The sequence below is a fragment of the Trachypithecus francoisi genome, unplaced genomic scaffold (assembly GCF_009764315.1).
Source record: "Trachypithecus francoisi isolate TF-2019V2 unplaced genomic scaffold, Tfra_2.0 Lachesis_group5, whole genome shotgun sequence".
Lineage (NCBI taxonomy): Eukaryota > Metazoa > Chordata > Mammalia > Primates > Cercopithecidae > Trachypithecus > Trachypithecus francoisi.
The window spans coordinates 81,594,054-81,613,833 of NW_022681470.1; the positions used below are offsets into that span (position 1 = coordinate 81,594,054).

The following is a 19,780-nucleotide window of genomic DNA, read 5'->3' on the forward strand; positions in this document are numbered from 1 at the left end:
TCTCCCACCCCAACCTCCTGAGTAGCTGGGACTACAGGTGCGTGCCACCACACCCAGCTAACTTTTGTATTTTTTGGTAGAGGTGGAGTTTCATCACATTGGCCAGGCTGGTCTCAAACTCCTGACCTCAAGTGATCCACCCGCTTCAGCCTCCCAAACTGCTGGGATTACAGGCGTGGGCCACTGTGCCTGGCCTTGAGCTTTTTGAGATTAAAAAAATATATTTGATTTATTTTATTTGGTAATGGCTAACAATTCCGTTTTCTAATCAGGTTTATCATTCTTTGAGGTGATTGCCTCATTTATGTCCCTAATCTTGAATAGAATGAAAATAATATTCTCCCAGGTTTCAAGCAATTCAAGCGATTCTCCTACCTCAGCCTCCCAAGTAGCTGGAATTACAGGCATGCACCACCATGCCTGGCTAATTTTTTTGTGTTTTTAGTAGAGATAGGTGATCCACCCACCTCCACCTCCCAAATTGCTGGGATTACAGGCATGAGTCATTGCTCCCGGCCTGAAACTTTCATATAGAACGTTTTTAGTAAATAATTGTTAGGTAAATGAATGAAAATTGTGAAGTAAATAATCAGAGTACTGTGATAGAAAATAACAAGGCCAGGTGCGGTGGCTCATGCCTGTAATCCCAGCACTTTGGGAGGCCGAGGCGGGCGAATCACCTGAGGTTGGGAGTTTGAGACCAGCCTGACCAACATGGAGAAACCCCTGTCTCTACTGAAAATACAATATTAGCCAGGGGTGCTGGCGCATGCCTGTAATCCCAGCTACTCCAGAGTTTGAGGCAGGAGAATTGCTTGAACCCAGGAAGGCGGAGATTGCAGTGAGCCAAGATTGTGCCACTGCACTTGAGCCTGAGCAATGAGAGCAAAACTGTCTCAAAAAAAGGGAAGAAAATAACAAAGAAATCCTTTTGTAGTTCCTAAGTGTGAAGAATGCGTGTTCATGCACAGGGTTGAGATGTGCTACCCTCAAACATTGTTCCGTGCACGTGACCTGTCTGACATGGAAAAAAGAGAAGAAAATAAAAAAGGGAGACCACCTCAGTCCCTGGTCGAGGGAGGTCTTTCTAAGAACGTGACAAGTAAGGACTTTAAGTATAGGAGGAGCCAGTTATACAAGGAGAGTGGGAAGAGTTTCAGGTAGAGAGAGAATCACGTGTGCCAAGACTTTAAGCAGAAAAGAAGTTGACCTGTTCTAGGAACAGAAACAGAGAAAAATAAGCTTCTTTGTTGTTTAAACCACCGTTATTTCAGGTTTTTTGTCATTCAAAACCAACATTAATTTGAACAAGTACAGGTATTTGGAGGAATTTTGAAAGTTGAGTCTAAGATTGATGCAGAAGAGAAAATGACAGAAAAGAGCCAAAACATTCCTGAATAAGAACCTGGTATCATTAACATTTTTTAAAAACACTATTGAGGTATAATTTACCTATAATAATCCATTTTAAGTGTATAACTCAGTTATTTTATTCATTTATTTATTTATTTTTAGAAAGATGGTCTCAGGCTGGGAGCGGTGCGAGACTCTGTCTCAAAAAAAAAAAAAAAAAAAAAAAAAAGATGGTCTCAGGCCAGGTGCGGTGGCTCATGCCTGTAATCCCAGCACTTTGGGAGGCCTAGGCGGGTGGATCACCTGAGGTCAGGAGTTCGAGACCAACTTGACCAACATGGAGAAAACCCATCTCTACTAAAAATACAAAAATTAGCTGGGCGTGGTGGCGCATGCCTGTAATCCCAGCTACGCAGGAGGCTGAGGCAGGAGAATCACTTGAACCCGGGAGGCAGAGGTTGTGGTGAGCTGAGATTGCACCATTGCACTCCAACCTGGGCCACAAGAGTGAAACTCCACCTCAAAAAAAAAAAAAACCAAAGTCTCACTCTTGTGGCCCAGGCTGGAGTGCAGTGGTGACCATAGCTCACTGTAGCTTCAGCCTCCTGAACTCAAGTGATCCTCCTGCCTCAGCCTCCTGAGTAGTTAAGATTACAGGCATGTGTCACTGTGCTGGCTATCTTATTTTTTTTTAAACTGGGTCTTGCTGTGTTACCCAGGCTGTTTTCGAAACCCTGGCCTCAAGCAATCCTTCTGCCTCAGCCTCCAAGAGTGCTGGGATTACAGGTGTGAGCTACCATGCTGGGCAAATTTTTTTCTAATTGAGGTATATTTACATAGCATAAAATTCACCATTTTATTCATTTTAAAGTATACAATTCAGTGACTTTTAATATGTTTACAGGGTTATACAGACATTACCACTATATAGTTCCAGAACATTTTCATTAGCCCGGAAAGAAACCCTGTAACTATTAAGCAATCACTTCAATTTTCCCCTCTTCCCAGCCCCTGGAAACCTCAAATCTACTTTTTGTTTCTATGGATTTGCCTATTTTTGACATTTCATATAAATGGAATTATACAATATGTGACCTTTTGTGTCTGATTTCTTTCACTTAGCATAATGTTTCCAAGGATTCTCCATGTTATAGCATGTATTAATACTTCATTCCTTTTCATTGCTGAGTAATAGTCTGTGGTATAGATATATCCCATTTTAGTTATCAGTTCATCACCTGGTAGACATTTGGGTTATTTTCACTTTAAGTTTCAGTTCTGTGGGGTATAAAGTACACCCAGGAGTGGAATTGTTACGGAGCAAGGGCTCACTGCCTGATAGGCATAGAAGCCAATACTGAGGCAGGAGAATAGGGTGTGGAGACAGGGAGCCTTCACTTCAGCCTCTGATTAGTCGCAGGCCAAGTCTTAATTTGCATAGAGTGTAACTTACTTCAGCTTCCAATTGGTCAGGGGCCAAGTCTTCATCTACATAGGGTGTAACCAATAGGAAACTTCTAAAGGGTACTTAAACTCCAGAAGATTTTGCAGCCAGGAGCTCTTGAGCTGCTTGCTCAAGCCAGCTCCCCTCTGTGGCGTGTAATTTCGCTTCAATAAATCACTGCTTCATTGCTTCATTCTTTTGTTGCTTTGTTTGTGCATTTCGTTTGATTCTTTGTTCAACACACCAAGAACCTGGACAACTCGTCAAGACCTGGACAACATAGTCAAGACCCTTCACCAGTAACAATACCATGGCACTTGCTTTTGAGAAAATAGAAACCTTTATTGCAAAGTTGACTTGCCATGCTCAAATCTGTCTGCCTGAGCTGGAGAATGGGGACAGGTTTTATAGGCAGATAGTTACAATGAGGAAGATAGGAAAATGCAATGAGGTAGGCCAGGTGTGGTGGCTCACACCTATAATCTCAACACTTTGGGAGGCCCAGGTGAGTGGATCACTTGAGGTCAGGAGTTCAAGACCAACCTAACAAACATGGTGAAACCTCATCTCTACTAAAAATAAAAAAATTAGCCAGGCATAGTGGTGCACACCTGTAGTCCCAGCTGCTTGGGAGGCTGAGGCAGGAGAATCACTTGAACTTGGGAGGTGGAGGTTGCAATGAGCTGAGATCGCGCCACTGCCCTCCAGCCTGGGAGACAAAGTAAGACTCCATCAAAAAAAAAAAAAAAAAAGGAAAAATGCAATGAGATATGATCTGATTGGGTCATGCTGAGGGTCCTTGGCTCTTAAGTCTGTACTGCAACAAAATAGGGCACTCCTTGTTTCTGAATTTGGTCCCCGTTCCTTGATCCAAGCACTTTGGTTCTGCTTGTGATGAACTTTTTCATTCGTCCTGGCTCCTAAGTCCAATGGGGCACATTTGGCTCATCTGGGCATGCTTAGGTTATATAACTTGCAACCTGGGGGTCCACTGAGAAACTGCTCAGAACTTTGTTACACAAAGGTTGAACCAGATTGAATTGATTATGCTGTTAACAGAATTGCTGGGTCATATAATTCAGTGTCTTTAACTTTTTGAAGAATCACTGAACTGTTCCCTCCAGCTGCTGCAACATTTTACGTTTGTACCAGCAAGGTTCAGATTTCTCCATATCCTCCCCAACAGTTAATTTCTCTTTTGTTTTTTAATTACAGCCATTCTAGTAGGTGTGAAGTAATATCTTTTTTTTTTTTTTTTTGAGACAGGGTCTCACTGTGTCACTCAGGCTGGCGTGCAGGGGCCCGATCACGGCTCACTGCAGCCTTGACCTCCTGGGCTCAAGTGATCCTCCTACCTCAGCCTGCCACATAGCTAGAACTAACAGATGCATGCCACCACACCCAGCTAATTTTTTGTATTTTTTGTAGTCACGGGATTTTGCTGTGTTGCTCAGGCCTGCCTTGTCCTCCCAAAGTGTTAGGATTGCAGGTGTGAGCCACCTTGCTCAGCCACAATCAAATGATTGTCATTTTGATTGGCATTTTTGTAAAGTTAATTTCTTAATGATTGCCCTGGAAAGTAAAATTAACATCTTAATTTATAACAATCTAGGTGAATTAATACCAACTTAGTTTCAATAGTATACAAAAACCTTACTGTTTATAGCTTTATCTCCCCTCCCATATTGTTATTGTCACATATTTAGCTTTATACATTGTGCCTATCAGCATAGATTTATAATTACAGTTTTGTGTAGTTGTATTTATTTATTTATTTGAGATGCAATCTTGCTCTGTCACCCAGGCTGGAGTGCTGTGGCACAATCTCAGCTCACTGCAACCTCCACCTCCTGGGTTCCAGTGATTCTCCTGCCTCAGCCTCCCAAGTAGCTGGGATTACAGGTGTGCACCACCACACCTGGCTAATTTTTGTATTTTTTTAGTAGAGGCAGAGTTTCATCATATTGGCCAGGCTGGTCTCGAACTCCTGACCTTGTGATCCACCTGCCTCAGCCTCCCAAGGAGGCTCATGCCTGGGATTACAGGCATGTAATCCCAAACCAAACCCAGCCTATGTAAAGGGGAAGGTTATAAGCCAAATTTTGTATATATATATATTTGTTTTTGTTTTTGTTTTGAGATGGAGTTTTGCTCTTGTTTCCCCAGCTAGAATGCAATGGCGTGACCTCGGCTCATTACAACCTCTGCCTCCCAGGTTCAAGCGATTCTTCTGCCTCAGCCTCCCGAGTAGCTGGGATTTCAGGCATGTGCCACCACGCCTGGCTAATTTTGATTTTTAGTAGAGCCGGGATTTCACCATGTTGCTCAAGCTGGTCTCTAACTCCTGACCTTAGGTGATCCGCCCACCTCAGCCTCCCAAAGTGCTGGGGTTACAGGCGTGAGCCACTCCACCCAGTCCAAAAATATATTTTATACTGACTTTATTTTTTATTATTATTATTATTATTTTGAGACGGCGTTTCACTCTTGTCGCCCAAGCTGGAGTGCAATGGCTTAATCTCGGCTCACTGCAACCTCTGCCTCCTGGGTTCAAGAGATTCTCCTGCCTCAGCCTCCAAGTAGCTGGGATTACAGGCACACGCCACCACATTCGGCTAATTTTTTGTATTTTTAGTAGAAACATTTTTCACCATGTTAGCCAAGCTGATCTCGAACTCCTGACCTCAGCTGATCTGCCCGCCTCGGCCTCCCGAAGTGCTGGGATTACAGTTGTGAGCCACTGTACCAGGCCTATTTATTTATTTATTTTAAATTAATTATTATTATTTTTTGAGACGGCGTCTCACTCTTGTCACCCAGGCTAGAGTACAATGGCACGACCTCGGCTCACTGCAACCTCCGCCTCCCAGGCTCAAGCAATTCTCCTGCCTCAGCCTCCCAAGTAGTTGGAATTACAGGCACCTGCTACTACACCTGGCTAATTTTTATATTTTTAGTGTTTGGACGGACGGAGGCAAGATGGCGCACTTCCGGGTTCTTCATCCCCCCAACTTTTCCCGTGCGCGCGAAAATGCAGCCGACGCCCGGGAAGGTGCAGACCAACTGGGCATGCGCCAGGTGACGTCAATCTGAAGAGACCAAGATTTACCTGGTCTCACCTGTGGAACGCCCCCCGACACGCCCGTGCCCCGCCTATTGCCCTCCCACTCCTAGAAAAGCCGCTCTGGAGGGACGCCACGCGCGGCCTTCCTCAGTCCTTCACTCCTGTCGGGATGTCAGGACTCCAGGAACGCCGTCCGAGAGCCCCACGGGGGGACTCTGTCCGCCTTCTTTGCCAGAGGCCGACAGACCTCTTCCCCACACCTTAGGTGACCAAAATAAACTTGCAGTTTTGCTCCTACCCTTGCCTAGTCGCTGGTTCCTTTACGCCCGTTCTGGTGGTCTTAGAAAAAACAAAACAGTTGGTGCCGAAACCCGGGAGGAGACCCCTCCTCGGGGCCCCCAGGGTCTGGGGAGCCTCCTCCTCCTCCTCGTTCCACGCCGCAGACGGACCAGGACCTGAGACCCGCTTCCCTCACTGTCACGGCCTCTCTGGGGTAAGTGCCCTTGTCTCCTCTTTACCTCCCTCGGCCAGAAATCCTGCACAGGTCCGGGGTCCATTTGGAGCCACCACGTGGCTCGGGAGACCCGTTCAGGATGGAGACGTCCGCCTGAAGGTAATCTCCACTTAGGCTTCAAGAGCCTCTCGTCTGTCTCTGCTGGTTCCAAAGGACGCTTTGAAGCCAGGCAGGGATCCATTCCCATGTCCATTGGGTCCATTGTGTCGGTAAAGAGGAAACAAATGGGAAACCCCCAGTCCAAATTTCCAAAGAGCACCCCCTTGGGGTGCCTCCTAGCCAATTTAAAAACCTTACAGCTTGAACAAGACCTTAGGAGGAAGCGGTTAATTTTCCTTTCCACTGTGGCGTGATCGACCTCAGCAATTTCTGCCAGTGGCTAGGCAAGTGGTCTGAAATTACGTACATACAAGGCTTTTGGGCCTTACGCTCTCGTCCCGACCTGTGTAGCCGGTGCTCTTCGGCCCAAGTTATGCTAGCCAAGGACGCCGGCTCACAGGAACCCGAAAGAGGAGTCTTCATTCCTTTCTGTTCAGCCGGAGGATCTAGGGTTTCCCTCACTTCCGCCCTATACTTCTCCTCCCTCCGCCCGGACTCCTCCTTCCTCTTCCTTACCTACTAGTAATCCACTCAGTCCCGTGCTTCCTTCGGGGCCCCCAACTGGCTGTCTTGAGTCTCCTGTCTCTGCACACACCCGCTCTAAGTGCCCTGCTGATGCCTCCACTCCTGCCCCACACCCTCCTACAGTGTTAGCGCCTTTGCGAGAGGTGGCTGGGGCGGAGGGGGTAGTCAGAGTACATGTCCCTTTTTCATTAGCCGATCTTTCCAAAATTGAAAAGCGTTTAGGGGATTTCTCAGCTAATCCCACCGTTTACATAAAGGAATTTAGATATCTTTGTCAGGCCTATGACTTAACTTGGCATGACCTCCAGGTTATCCTAACCTCCACCCTAAACCTGAGGAGCAAGAGTGCATCCTAGCGGCCGCCAGGCAGCACGCCAACCAACTACATTTAACTGATGCCACCATCCCACTAGGGGAGCAAGCAGTACCCTCGGCAGACCCAGACTGGAACTACCAAGCAAACCAGCCTGGGCGCCGTAGGTGAGACATAATGGTTCAGTGTTTGTTGGCTGGTATGCAAACAGTCTCAAACAAAACTGTAAATTTTAACAAATTAAAAGAAATTATTCAAAATCCAGAAGAAAATCCAGCCGTATTCTTAAATAGGCTGACTGAGGTTCTAACCCAATATACCCGGTTAGATCCGGCCTCCCCTACAGGGGCCACCATTTTGGCGTCTTATTTCATTTCTCAATCAGCTCCTGACATTCGTAAGAAACTTCAAAAGGTAGAGGATGGTCCTCAGGCACCAATACAAGATCTGGTTAAATTAGCCTTTAAGGTCTATAACTCCAGAGAGGAGACGGCTGAGGCAGTGCGACAGGCACGCCTCAAACAGAAGGCCCAACTCCTAGCAGCGGCTTTACGGCCCAATTGTAACCCCAGACCAGAGAGTACACACTCCGCAGACTCCAAGGCTACGAAAGGAGCCTGCTATAAGTGCGGCAAGGCGGGACACTATGCCAATAGGTGTCCACAAGGTCCCCGAGCCCCAACGCAGCCTTGCCATAAGTGCAAGGCGTCAGGACATTGGGCCAATGAATGTCCTAAGCCTCGTCCACCAGCAACCCCCCTGCCCTGCTTGCCAGCAGGGAGGACACTGGAAGTCTGATTGCCCCACCCTGAGAACAGGTGCTGCGTCTCCACGTGACCCCCTTTCCCAGGATCCTGGGAGCTCCTTCCAGCTCCTACATCTGGACGACAACGACAACTGAAGGTGCCGAGACTTGGGGACCCCCATCACCCTCGCCGAGCCGCGGGTAACTCTCCTGGTAGCGGGTAAGACAATCAATTTTTTAATCAACAGCGAGGCTACCTATTCTGTTTTGCCGTCCTTCTCTGGACCTAGCCTTCCATCCAATATCTCTGTAGTAGGAGTAAGTGGAAAGCCATCCACTCCACAAAAACTCCACTCCTTAATTGCTGCCTGGCCAACAACTACTTTGCGCACTCGTTCCTCATTATACCCTCATGCCCTACCCCCTTACTAGGCCGAGACATCCTGAGCACCTTAAAGGCCTCCATATACATTCCCACCAACTCATCCACTCCCCTTCAACCCCCTCATGACCTGTTGCTCATGCTTTGTGCAAGTGCACAGGCTCCTCCTATGTCGCCCCCACCCCCCATCTTCCCTATTTCTGTACACCCTCAAGTGTGGGACACTTCCACCCCGGTCATAGCTGCCCACCACCCACCAGTTCTCGTCAAGCTCAAAGATCCCACTCGTTTCCCAAACCGCCCCCAATTCTCTCTCTCTCTGACACATCTACAAGGTTTAAAGCCAATTATCACGCGACTACTTAGCCAACATATTCTTGTCTGCACACATTCCCCCTGTAACACTCCAATACTTCCAGTTAAAAAGGCAGACGGAACGTATAGGTTAGTACAGGATCTTAGGCTAGTCAATGAAGTCTCATTTTATACTTATATTGCTGTTTCACTCATACACTCAGACCTTTGCTAGTCCGCCTACTGTATGGCAATTTTTTTCTCATCACTGAAACTTGGCCACAAGACAGCCGAACACACTCAGTAGTACATAGTTCTGCCAGTTGTCTTCCTTAAGGCTATCAAACTTCTCTCCACACAATAGAGACCCCTTCTCATGGCTCGCACTTATCTGCCAAAGGCTAGACTTAACCTACACTGTGAATATAACCAATCTCTCCCACTGCTTCCTCTGTGAGGCTTTAGAAGGCCCCCACCTAGTGGCAGCCCCCTGCCCATGGCCTTCAACACAACTGGTCAAACATCCCACAATTCACTTACGCTCCAGGCGCCACTATACCAGAAATCCAAACTGCCCAATCCTTCCTTTCCGTTATTCAACTCCAAGTTCATCCTGAGGTAATCATACTCAGGCACCCAATGGAGGCCACACAGCCCCCATTGAAGGCTATTTCTCGTCCAAACTGCCCAATCCTTCCTTTCCGTTATTCAACTCCAAATTCATCCTGAGGTAATCATACTCAGGCACCCAATGGAGGCCAAACAGCCCCCATTGAAGGCTATTTCTCGTGCAACTGATCTCTCTCTCTAAAACTCTTAACCATACAGCCATTAACTGATCCCTCTATGTCCCCGTGTCCTTGGTCCCCAGTCTAACTTTATACAGCCAGGCAGAAGTAGCAGAGCTTTTCCAGCAACTTTCCATGCCACTACGCCACCCCCATAAAAAAAACGGGCTGTTTTCCTCCCTCTAGTTATTGGAATCAGCTGAAAGCCTGGCCTCCCTGCAGCGCCGAACTACCTCAATAGCCTAAGTAGCTGCCCAAAACAGGCGAGCCCTAGACTTGCTTACAGCTGAAAAAGGAGGCACTTGTCTCTTCCTTGGAGAAGAGTGCTGCTATTATGTTAGCAAGTCAGGCCTAGTAGACACTAACATTCAAACCCTCAATAAAATAAAAAACTGAGATACAAAACCTTAACACCCCAACCTTGCCGGGACCTTCCTTCTGGGTTTTGCCCATATTCCGACAAATGCTTCCATACCTCGTTCCTATACTAATACTGTGCCTTATTTTATTCTTCATCCGTACGTCCAAATGCCAACCATGGGCCCTGACCTTAACGACGCCCCTTAACAGCAGGAAGTAGCCAGACAGACCACGGCGCCCCTTTATCACTATTATCAATAAAAGGTTGGACTGTTTGGACGAACGGAGGCAAGATGGCGCACTTTCGGGTTCTTCATCCCCCCCAACTTTTCCCGTGCGCGCGAAAATGCAGCCGACGCCCGGGAAGGTGCAGACCAACTGGGCATGCGCCAGGTGACGTCAATCTGAAGAGACCAAGATTTACCTGGTCTCACCTGTGGAACGCCCCCCGACACGCCCGTGCCCCGCCTATTGCCCTCCCACTCCTAGAAAAGCTGCTCTGGAGGGACGCCACGCGCGGCCTTCCTCAGTCCTTCACTCCTGTCGGGATGTCAGGACTCCAGGAACGCCGTCCGAGAGCCCCACGGGGGAACTCTGTCCGCCTTCTTTGCCAGAGGCCGACAGACCTCTTCCCCACACCTTAGGTGACCAAAATAAACTTGCAGTTTTGCTCCTACCCTTGCCTAGTCGCTGGTTCCTTTACGCCCGTTCTGGTGGTCTTAGAAAAAACAAAACATTTAGTACAGACAAGGTTTCACTATGTTGACCAGGCCGGTCACGAGCTCCTGACCTTAAGTGATCCGCCTGCCCCAGTCTCCCAAAGTGCTGGGATTACAGGCATGAGGCACTGCAACCGGCCTATACTGACGTTAATATTTACCTAGGTAGTTACCTTTACTAGAATTCTTTATTTCCTCATATGGTTTTTGTTACAGGATCTTTGTTGCTTTTCTGGCTGGTAACCTCTGTGGCTGGTGGTGCCTTTGCCCAAGTTTTGCTTATGCCCACTGGGCTCGTTCCGCCCACTGGACCTGGCAGGCTGTGCTAGGCTCATGCTACCGGTCTGGATCCCAGGCTTGCCAAGGACGAGTCAGGCATGGGGTAGTGAGGTGTGTGTGAATGAGTCAGGCGTGGAGCTGACTCTGGGATCTGGCCACTGCACAGTCAGACACCCTGGCTGCTGCAGAGGGGCAGGCAGCTTCAGGTGCCAGCACGGGCTCCAACTCTCTGCGAGGTTGCAGCTGGATAAGGCGCATGGCAAGCAGCTTCCACAGCTGGCATTGGGAAACCCAGGTGCCTGGAAGCTTGGAGATGCCAGGAACCACAGGGCCCCAAAGAGGGAGTCACAGCCCTGACCTGGGGAGCTCCCAGGTTGGGACTCCCCAAAGAGCCACAGATCTTCTCTTCACCCACAACATGGTGAGCAAGGGGCATGTTTCAGCCCTGTTTGTGTTACAACTCTTTTAGCCTCACCATTTGGTGGGCCCCAAGTTCGTGTCCTGTGACCAGGAAGAATGAGGTACTCAGACAAATGGAGGAAGAGCAAGCTTTATTAAGCCATAGAATAGCTCAGAGGAGACTCACAGGGGCAGCTCCTTTCCATAGCCAGGGTGTCCATTTGAGTGTTCAGTTCACAGCAGAGAGGGTAGCTCCTCTCTGCAGGTGGATCGTCCCAACAAGTGTTCATCTCCCAGCAGAGAGGGTAGCTCCTCTCTACAGTTGGTCATCCCAACAAGTGTTCTTCTCTCAGCAGAGAAGGTAGCGCCTCTCTACAGCTGGTAGTCCTGTGGTCTGTTCACCTCTAGCTGATCCCAAGGCTTTTATTGGCCTCAGAGGAGAAGCAGCCATGGGCAGGCCCCAGAAGGGCACCACAAGTTCCCACTCCAGTCCACAGGATTGGCAGCTTGGCCCTCAGCCTTCAGGACCTCCCTGGCCTGAAGGTAGGGCCTCACCAGTTACCTGCCCTCTTCTGCCCAAGGAGCCTGTCTGCCTCCTGCTGCCGTCCATGGCGCCCAGGCTGCTTGCACCCAGGGACACCTGCAGGCCAGTGCTGAGCTGCCCTCAGCTCCCTCTTGGCTTCCCCCTGACGCTCATGGGCACCCACAGTCCAGAGGGGCTGAGGTGACAGGGGCCTGGCATATCAGGGCTGCCCGAGCATGTGCACACCCGGTCAGGCTGTGACAGCACCCGGGCCCAGCCCCAATTTCACTCTGAGATAGGCGCGAGTGCCGGGAGTGGGGAGAGCCAGGCAGTGGGGAGAGCCAGGCAGTGGGGAGAGCCAGGCAGTGGGACCAGACACTCCCGAACCTGTGGGGAGAAGGGGGTCTTCCCCGGTTCTCCATAGTGCAGACTGCAGAGACGCCCAGGTCCTGTGCTTGGAAGGGCGGGGCTCCCACCCGTTGCATGGAGTATGCTGGCAGCCCTGGCTGCGCCTCCTCACAGCCTGGGGCGGGGCCCCAGCTCCTCGCTGGGCCCCTCTCTGCCCAACCCTCTGTACCCGAATGGCTTCTCCCCCACGGACGGGCAGCCCCGCCTTGCCCCATAGCAGAGACCCCCAGGGCGGTGGGCTTTGGTTGGGGGTTCCCGCTTGTCCCTGGCTCCCGCCATCTCCGTGGAGCGCGGCACCGCCGTGGACCCAGCTCCAAGTCCTCCTGGTTCCCTCCCGGCGAGGCCTAGGAGCGGGTCCTGTCCGGCTGCGCAAGGGTGGGTGTGGCGCAGTTAGCTGCCTTTGGGACGCAGGGCACAGGGGACCCACCGCCGCCACTGCTGCTCCTGCAGCGGCTCCTGCTGCTACTGCTTGCACCTTCCTCCTACAGGTCGTGCAGTGGCAGTGGCCGTGTCCTTTCATTTCAGCCTGACGTACTACCTTTTCGTGTAGAGCAGGACTACTAGTAAATAACTCTCTCAGTTTGTATTTATCTGGGAATATGTTTAATTTTCCTTTGTTTAAAAAGAAATTTAAAATTATAGTTAAAAACACATAACATAAAATTTATTATGTTAACCATTTTTAAGTGTACAGTTCAGTACTGTTAATTGTATTCACATTGTTGTGTAAGTAACATATCTACAGAACTTTTTTATCTTGCAAAACTGAAATTCTGTACCTATAGATCAATAACTCCCTATTTCCCGCTTGCCTCAGACTCTGGCAACCACCATTATAAATTTGAGTACTTTACATAATTCGTATGAGTGGAATCATACAACATTTGTCCTTTTGTGATTGGCTTATTTCAATTAGCATAATGTCCTCAAGGTTCATCTATGATATAGCATGAGAGAGGAGTTGTTTTCTTTTTAAAGGCTGCATAATATTTCATCATTTGTGTGTGGCACATTTTCTTTACCTATTCATCTATCTATGGACATTTGTCCACGGATAGACACTTTTCTTTCCTTTTTTTTTGAGACAGAGTCTTACTCTGTCACCAGGCTGGAGTGCAATGGCGTGATCTCAGCTCACTGCAACCTCCGCCTCCTGGGTCTTCAAGGAATTCTCCTGCCTCAGCCTCCAGAGTAGCTGGGACTACAGGTGCGCACCACCACGCCCAGCTAATTTTTTTGTATTTTTAGTAGAGATGGGGTTTCACCATATTGGCCAGGCTGATCTCAGTCTTTTGACCTCCTGATCCGTCTGCCTTGGCCTCCCAAAGTGCTGGGATTACAGGTGTGAGCCACATTACCTGGCCTGTTTCCCTTTTTTTACTCTTGTGAATAATGGTGCAGTGAACATGTGTGTTCAAGTATTTCTTTGAGATTCTGCTTTCAGTTCTTTTGGACATATACTCACAAGTGAGATCCCATAGGTGCTAGATCCTATGGTAATTCTATTTTTAATTGTTTGAGGAACCACCATACTATTTTTCATAGCACCTGTACCATTTTACATTCCCACCAACAGTGCACAAGGCTTTCCATTTCTCCACATCCTCGCCAACACAAGTTATTTCTTGGTTGTGTGTATCTCTATGTGTGTGTGCAGTGTGTGTGTGTGTTTTAAATTATGGCCAGCCAAATGGGTGCAAGGTGATATCTCATTCTGTTTTTTTCTTTGATAATTAGTGATATTGAGGATCTTTTCATATATTTGTGGGCTATTTGTGTATCTTCTTGGGAAAAATGTTTTCATGTCTTTGACCATTTTAAAATCAACTTAAGAGTATGTGCATATGTTGTGGGAGATGAGGCCTTGCTATGTTACTCAGGCTGGTCTCAAACTCCTGGCCTCAAATTATCCTCCCACTTCCACCTCCCAAAGTGTTACAAGTGTGAGCCACTGTGCCCAGCCAGGTTATTTGTTTTATTATAGTTTTTTTTCTTTTTTAAGAGCTAGGGTCCCGCTCTATCACCTAGACTTCAGTGTAGTGGCACGATCATAGCTCACTGCAGCCTTGAACTCCTAGGCTTAAGCAATTTTCCTGCTTCAGCCTTCTGAGAGTCTGGGGCTACAGGTGTGTGCCAGTATGCCCAGCTAATTAATTTATTTTCTGTAGATATGGATTCTCACTTTGTTGCCCAGGCTGAGAAGTTCTCTCTATATTTTAAATATTAATCTCATCAGATATATGATTTGCAAATATTTTCTCCCATTCTGTAGCTTGCCTTTTCACATTATTGGTTATGGCCTTTGATGCACAGAAAGTTTTAAGTCTGATGTAGTCCCATTTATCTATTTTTTCTTTTTGTTACATATGCTTTTGGTGTTATATATAAGAAATTATTGACAAATCCAATGACATAAAGATTTTCCCCTATGTTTTTCATCTAGGAGTTTTATAGTTTTAGGTCTTATGTTTTCCTTTCACTTTTTCTTTTAATTTTTTTTTTTTTTTTGAGATAGGGTTTCGCTCTTGTTGCCCAGACTGGAGTGCAAATGGCATGATCTTGGCTCACTGTAACCTCTGCCTCCCAGGTTCAAGTGATTCTCCTGCCTCAGCGTCCTGAGTAGCTGGGATTACAAGTGCCCACCACCATGCCCGACTAATTTTTTGTATTTTTAGTAGAGATGGGGTTTCATCATGTTGGCCAGTCTGGTCTTAAACTCCTGACCTCAAGTGATCTGCCTGTCTTGGCGTCGCAAAGTTCTGGGATTACAGGCGTGACCTACCGTGACCAGCCCTCCTTTCACTTTTTAAGAATCATTTGGCTGGACATAAAATTCTTGGTTTAGAGAGTTTTTCCCTTCTTTCTACACTTTATGTTATTCCAGTACCACCTGGCCTCCATGGTTTCTGATGAAAAATTAGCTGTTAATCTTATTGAGCATTACTGGTATATAATTAATTGCTTCTCTCTTGCTACCTTCTGAATTCCTTCTTCAGCTTTGAATAGTTTGATAATGGCCTGGCGTGATGGCTTATGCTTGTAATCTCGACTCTTTGGGAGGCCAAGGCAGGAGGATTGCTTGAGCCTAGGATTTTGAGGTTACAATGAGCTATGTTCATGCAACCACACTCCAGGCTTGGTGACAGAATGAGACCTTGTCTCAAAAAAAAGTTTGATTATGATTTGTCTCAGTAGGAATCTCTTTGAGCTTATCCTTCTTGGGATTTGTTGAGGTCCTTGGTTGTGTAGAAACTTTCTTGTTTCTTTGCATACCTATTTTTCTGTTGTTGAAAACTGAACATTTTAAGGTTGTGTTTTGCTTTTGAGATGGGGTCTTGCTCTTTCGCCCAGGCTGGAGTGCAGTGGCGTGATCACAGCTCACTGCAGCCTCGATCTGACAGGCTCAGCATTCTTCCACCTCAGACTTCCAAGTAACTGGGACTATAGGTGTACACTACCATGCCTGACTAATTTTTCTTTTTTTTTTCTGTATTTTTTATAGAGATGGGATTTTGCCTTGCCCAGGCTGGTTTCAAACTCCTGGCTCATGTAATCTGCCACCTCAGCCTCCCAAAGTGCTGGGATTATGGGCTTGAGCCACTGCCTTGGTCTGTTTCTTTTTTGAGGGTGGTTAGGGGGATGGAGACTCCTTCTGTTGCCTAGGCCGGAATGCAGTGACACAATCTCGGCTCTCTGCAACCTCCACCTCCCAGGTTCAAGAGATTCTTTTGCATTAGCCTCCCAAGTAGCTGGGTTTACAGGTGCCTGTCACTGTGTCTGGCTAATTATTGTATTTTTAGTAGAGATGGGATGTCACCATGTTGGCCAGGCTGCTGTCGAACTGCTGGCCTCAAGTGATCCTCCCACCTTGAACTCCCAAAGTGCTGGAATTACAGGCATGATCCCAGGCCCTTCATCTCTTTTTGACTTCTGTTGCTCAATATATTATCTTTGAGATATCCATGTTTTGTGTATATCAGTAGTTCATTGTTTTTATTACTGGGTATTATTCTATTTTCTGGTTATGCCACAATTTGTTTATCTATTTACCTGTTCATAATTGTTTAGAGATGGGGTCTCACTATGTTGCCCAGGTTAGAGTATAGTGGCTATTCACAAACACAATTATAGTGTACTATAGCCTCGAACTCCTGGGCTTAAGTGATTCTCCTGTCTCAGCTTCCCAAGTAGCTGGGACTACAGGTACACACCACTGCGCCCAACTCTCTAGTATTTTTAAGTGCATATTTATTCATATTGCATTAGCTTATATATCTGAATTGTTTTTCTTTATACACAATTGGTAATTTGCATTCAGTGATGTTTCTCTTGTTCAAGAATATTTTTGTTGTTGTTGTTAATTTTTACTTTAGACACCAATCCCATGTGTGTAGTGTAAATGTGATTTCAAATCATATATGTAACCATGGTCCTGACCTGGAACTCTGATTTCTTTTGGGAAATTTCTTTTTTTTTGAGATGGAGTTTTACTCTTGTTGCCCAGCCTGGAGTGCAATGGCGTGAGCTCGGCTCACCACAACCTCTGCCTCCCCGGTTCAAGTGATTCGCCTGCCTCAGCCTCCTAATTAGCTGGGATTACAGGTATGCACCACCACGCCCAGCTAATTTTGTATTTTTAGTAGAGACGGGGTTTCTCCATGTTGGTCAGGCTGGTCTCCACCTCAGGTGATCCGCCCACCTCAGCCTCCGAAAGTTCTGGGATTACAGGTGTGAGCCACCACGCCCAGCCTCTTCTTTTCTTTTTTCTTTTTTTTTTTTTTTGAGATGGAGTCTTGATCTTGTCACCCAGGCTGGAGTGCAGTGGCATTATCTCAGCTCACTGCAACCCCCACCTCCCAGGGTCAAGCGATTCTCCTGCCTCAGCCTCTCGAGTAGATGGGATTACAGGCACCCACCACCACACCTGTCTAATTTTTCTTTTTTGGTATTTTTAGTAGAGATGGGGTTTCAGCCTGTGGCCAGGCCGATCTCAAACTCTTAACCTCAGGTGATATACCCACTTCAGCCTCCCAAAGTGCTGGGATTACAGGCGTGAGCCACCGTGCCTGGCCTCTTTTGGGGAATTTTGTCTTTTTACCCAAAGTGATGCTTTTTTGAAATGTTCATTTGCTTTTTATATCTATTAATCATAAACCCTGCTTATACATGGGACTGATCTGTAGGATTCCTGTAATCAATGCCCTATTTTCCTTGCTTATGAGGTTTCAGTCTGACTCTGTTCCCTATTTGGACAATAAAGTCCCAGCTGGCAATTGTTAACCCATAAGTAGTTACAATTCCCTCAAGGGCTTTTCAGCTCTGCTTCACTGATCCCTCTAATTTGGGTTTATGAAACTAGGGTAATCCCACCTTTTAATGAGTAAGTTTAGTGTTTATTCTAAAAATTATTTTTATTTTTGTTTTTGAGTTGGGATCTTGCTCATATCACTCAGGCTGGTGTAGATTGGTGGGATCACAGCTCACTGTAACCTCAAACTCCTGGGCTCAAGTGATCCTCCTGACTCAGCCTCCCAAGTTACTGGGAATACAGGCATATGCCACCACCCTCAGCTAAGGTTTTTTAAAATTTTATTTTCATAGAGAGAGGGTTTTACCCAGGCTGGTTTTGAACTCTTGGCTTCAAGTGAGTTCAAGATCCTTCTGCCTTGGCCTCCCAAAGTACTGGAATAACATGTGTGAACCACCATGCTGGCCTAGTGTTTATTTTTTAATGTTGCATTTTATGTGGCATTTATTTGTGTTTGGCACTAGATGGAAGGAAGGTAAATTCTGTGTTCATTAGGTTTATTGACACAGATGTTCAATCAATGTTAGCTGAATTTCTATGTAAGAAGATTGAAGATATTGCTTTCCTGCTTTACTGCACATAGGGTTGCCAAGATTGTGCCAAACTAACATTTTTTTCCTTTATAGTATGATTCTATTTTTAAATTTACGAATAAGGTGAGAGGTATCAGCCAAAGTTTTTGTTGTTGTTGTATGTGGCTGTTTAGTGGTTCCAAAACAGTTTGTTCTGGAAAAGAATATAGTTTCTCCATTAAATTGTCTTTGCATATTTATCAAAAAAATTATTGACCATATATTTGTGGGTCTATTTCTACATTCTTAATTTTGTTCTATTTATTTATACATCTGTCTCTCCTTTCATGAATATCAGAGTGTTTTGATTGTGGTAGCTTTTAGTACATCTTGAAATCAGGTAGTGTGAGCCCTTCAACTTTGCTCTTTTTCAAAATTGTCTTGGCTATTGAAATTCCTTTGTCTTTCCATATAAATTTTAGAATATGGTTAAGATTTCTACAAACATGCTAATATTGTTTTAATTGGATTGCATTGAACCTCCAGATCTGTTTTGGAAGAATCGACATTTTAAGAATATTGAGTCTTCTAATCCATGAACATGATTTTTTTATTTATTTAGGTTTTCTCTCTTTCTCTTCCCTCCATCCCTCCCTCCCTCCCTTCCTTCCTTCCTTCTTCTTTCTTTCTTTTTTTTCTTCTTCTGGGTCTTGCTCTGTCACTCAGGCTGGAGTGCAGTGGTGTGATCATTGCTCACTGTAGCTCAACCTGCCAGGCTCAGGTGATCCACCCAACTCAGCCTCCCAAGTAGATGAGACTACAGACATACCACATGGCTGGCTAATTTTTGCATTTTTTGTAGAGATGGGGTTTCACCCATGTTTCCCAGGCTGGTCTTGAACCTCTGGGCTCAGGTGATCTACCCACTTTGGCCTCCCAAAGTGCTGGGATTATAGGCATGAGCCACTGCATCTGACCTATTTAGGTTTTCTTTTATTTCATCAGTATCTTGTATTTATCACATATAGATCCTGGAGATATCTTACTAGATTTATTCCTAAGTATTTCAAGATTTTTATGATATTATAAGTGGTACTGTTTGGATTTTTTTTTTTTTTTTTTTTTTGAGACAGGGTCTCATTCTGTCACCCAGGCTGGAGTGTGGTGGTGCGATCTGGTCTCACTGCAACCTTTACCTCCCGGGTTCAAGTGATTCTCCTGCCTCAACCTCCCTAGTAGTTGGGATGAAGGGTGCCCCCCACTGTGCCTGGCTAATTTTTGTATTTTTAGTAGAGATGGTTTTCACCATGTTGGCCAGGCTGGTCTCAAACTCCTGACCTCAGGTGATCTGCCTGCCTTGGCTTCCCAAAGTGCTGAGATTACAGGCATGAGCTACCGTGCCTAGCCTACTGTTTTGATTTTTAACTGGCAATTGCTAGTATATGGAAATGCAATTAATTTTTGTGTGTTAACCTTGTGGCCTCTCTTTGCTAATAATACAGTCTATGTAGACAAAATTGATTACTGCATTTCCAGTCCATAAATATTTTTTTCTTGCCTTATTGTGCTGACTAGACAGAGAAGAAAAACAAGGTGCAACAATGAAAACAGGAAGATTAAGGGTTTGCCCTATGACTTCACTTCTTTGATGGATCTAAGAAGAGTTTTTGATTTTTCAGTTTGTTTGGGTTTTTATTTGTTGTAAGAACAGTTGCTACGTTTAGGTCTGTATGTGCTAAACCAGAAACCCA

General features: G+C 46.2%; 1 non-coding gene across 1 annotated transcript; it reads left to right on the forward strand.

Moving 5' to 3' along the window:
• The first annotated feature begins 925 nt into the window (after positions 1 to 925).
• LOC117077102 lies at positions 926 to 1,024 on the forward strand. Its single transcript, XR_004434684.1, has one exon. It is a non-coding gene; the product is annotated as a small nucleolar RNA U13 (small nucleolar RNA).
• The last annotated feature ends 18,756 nt before the right edge of the window (positions 1,025 to 19,780 follow it).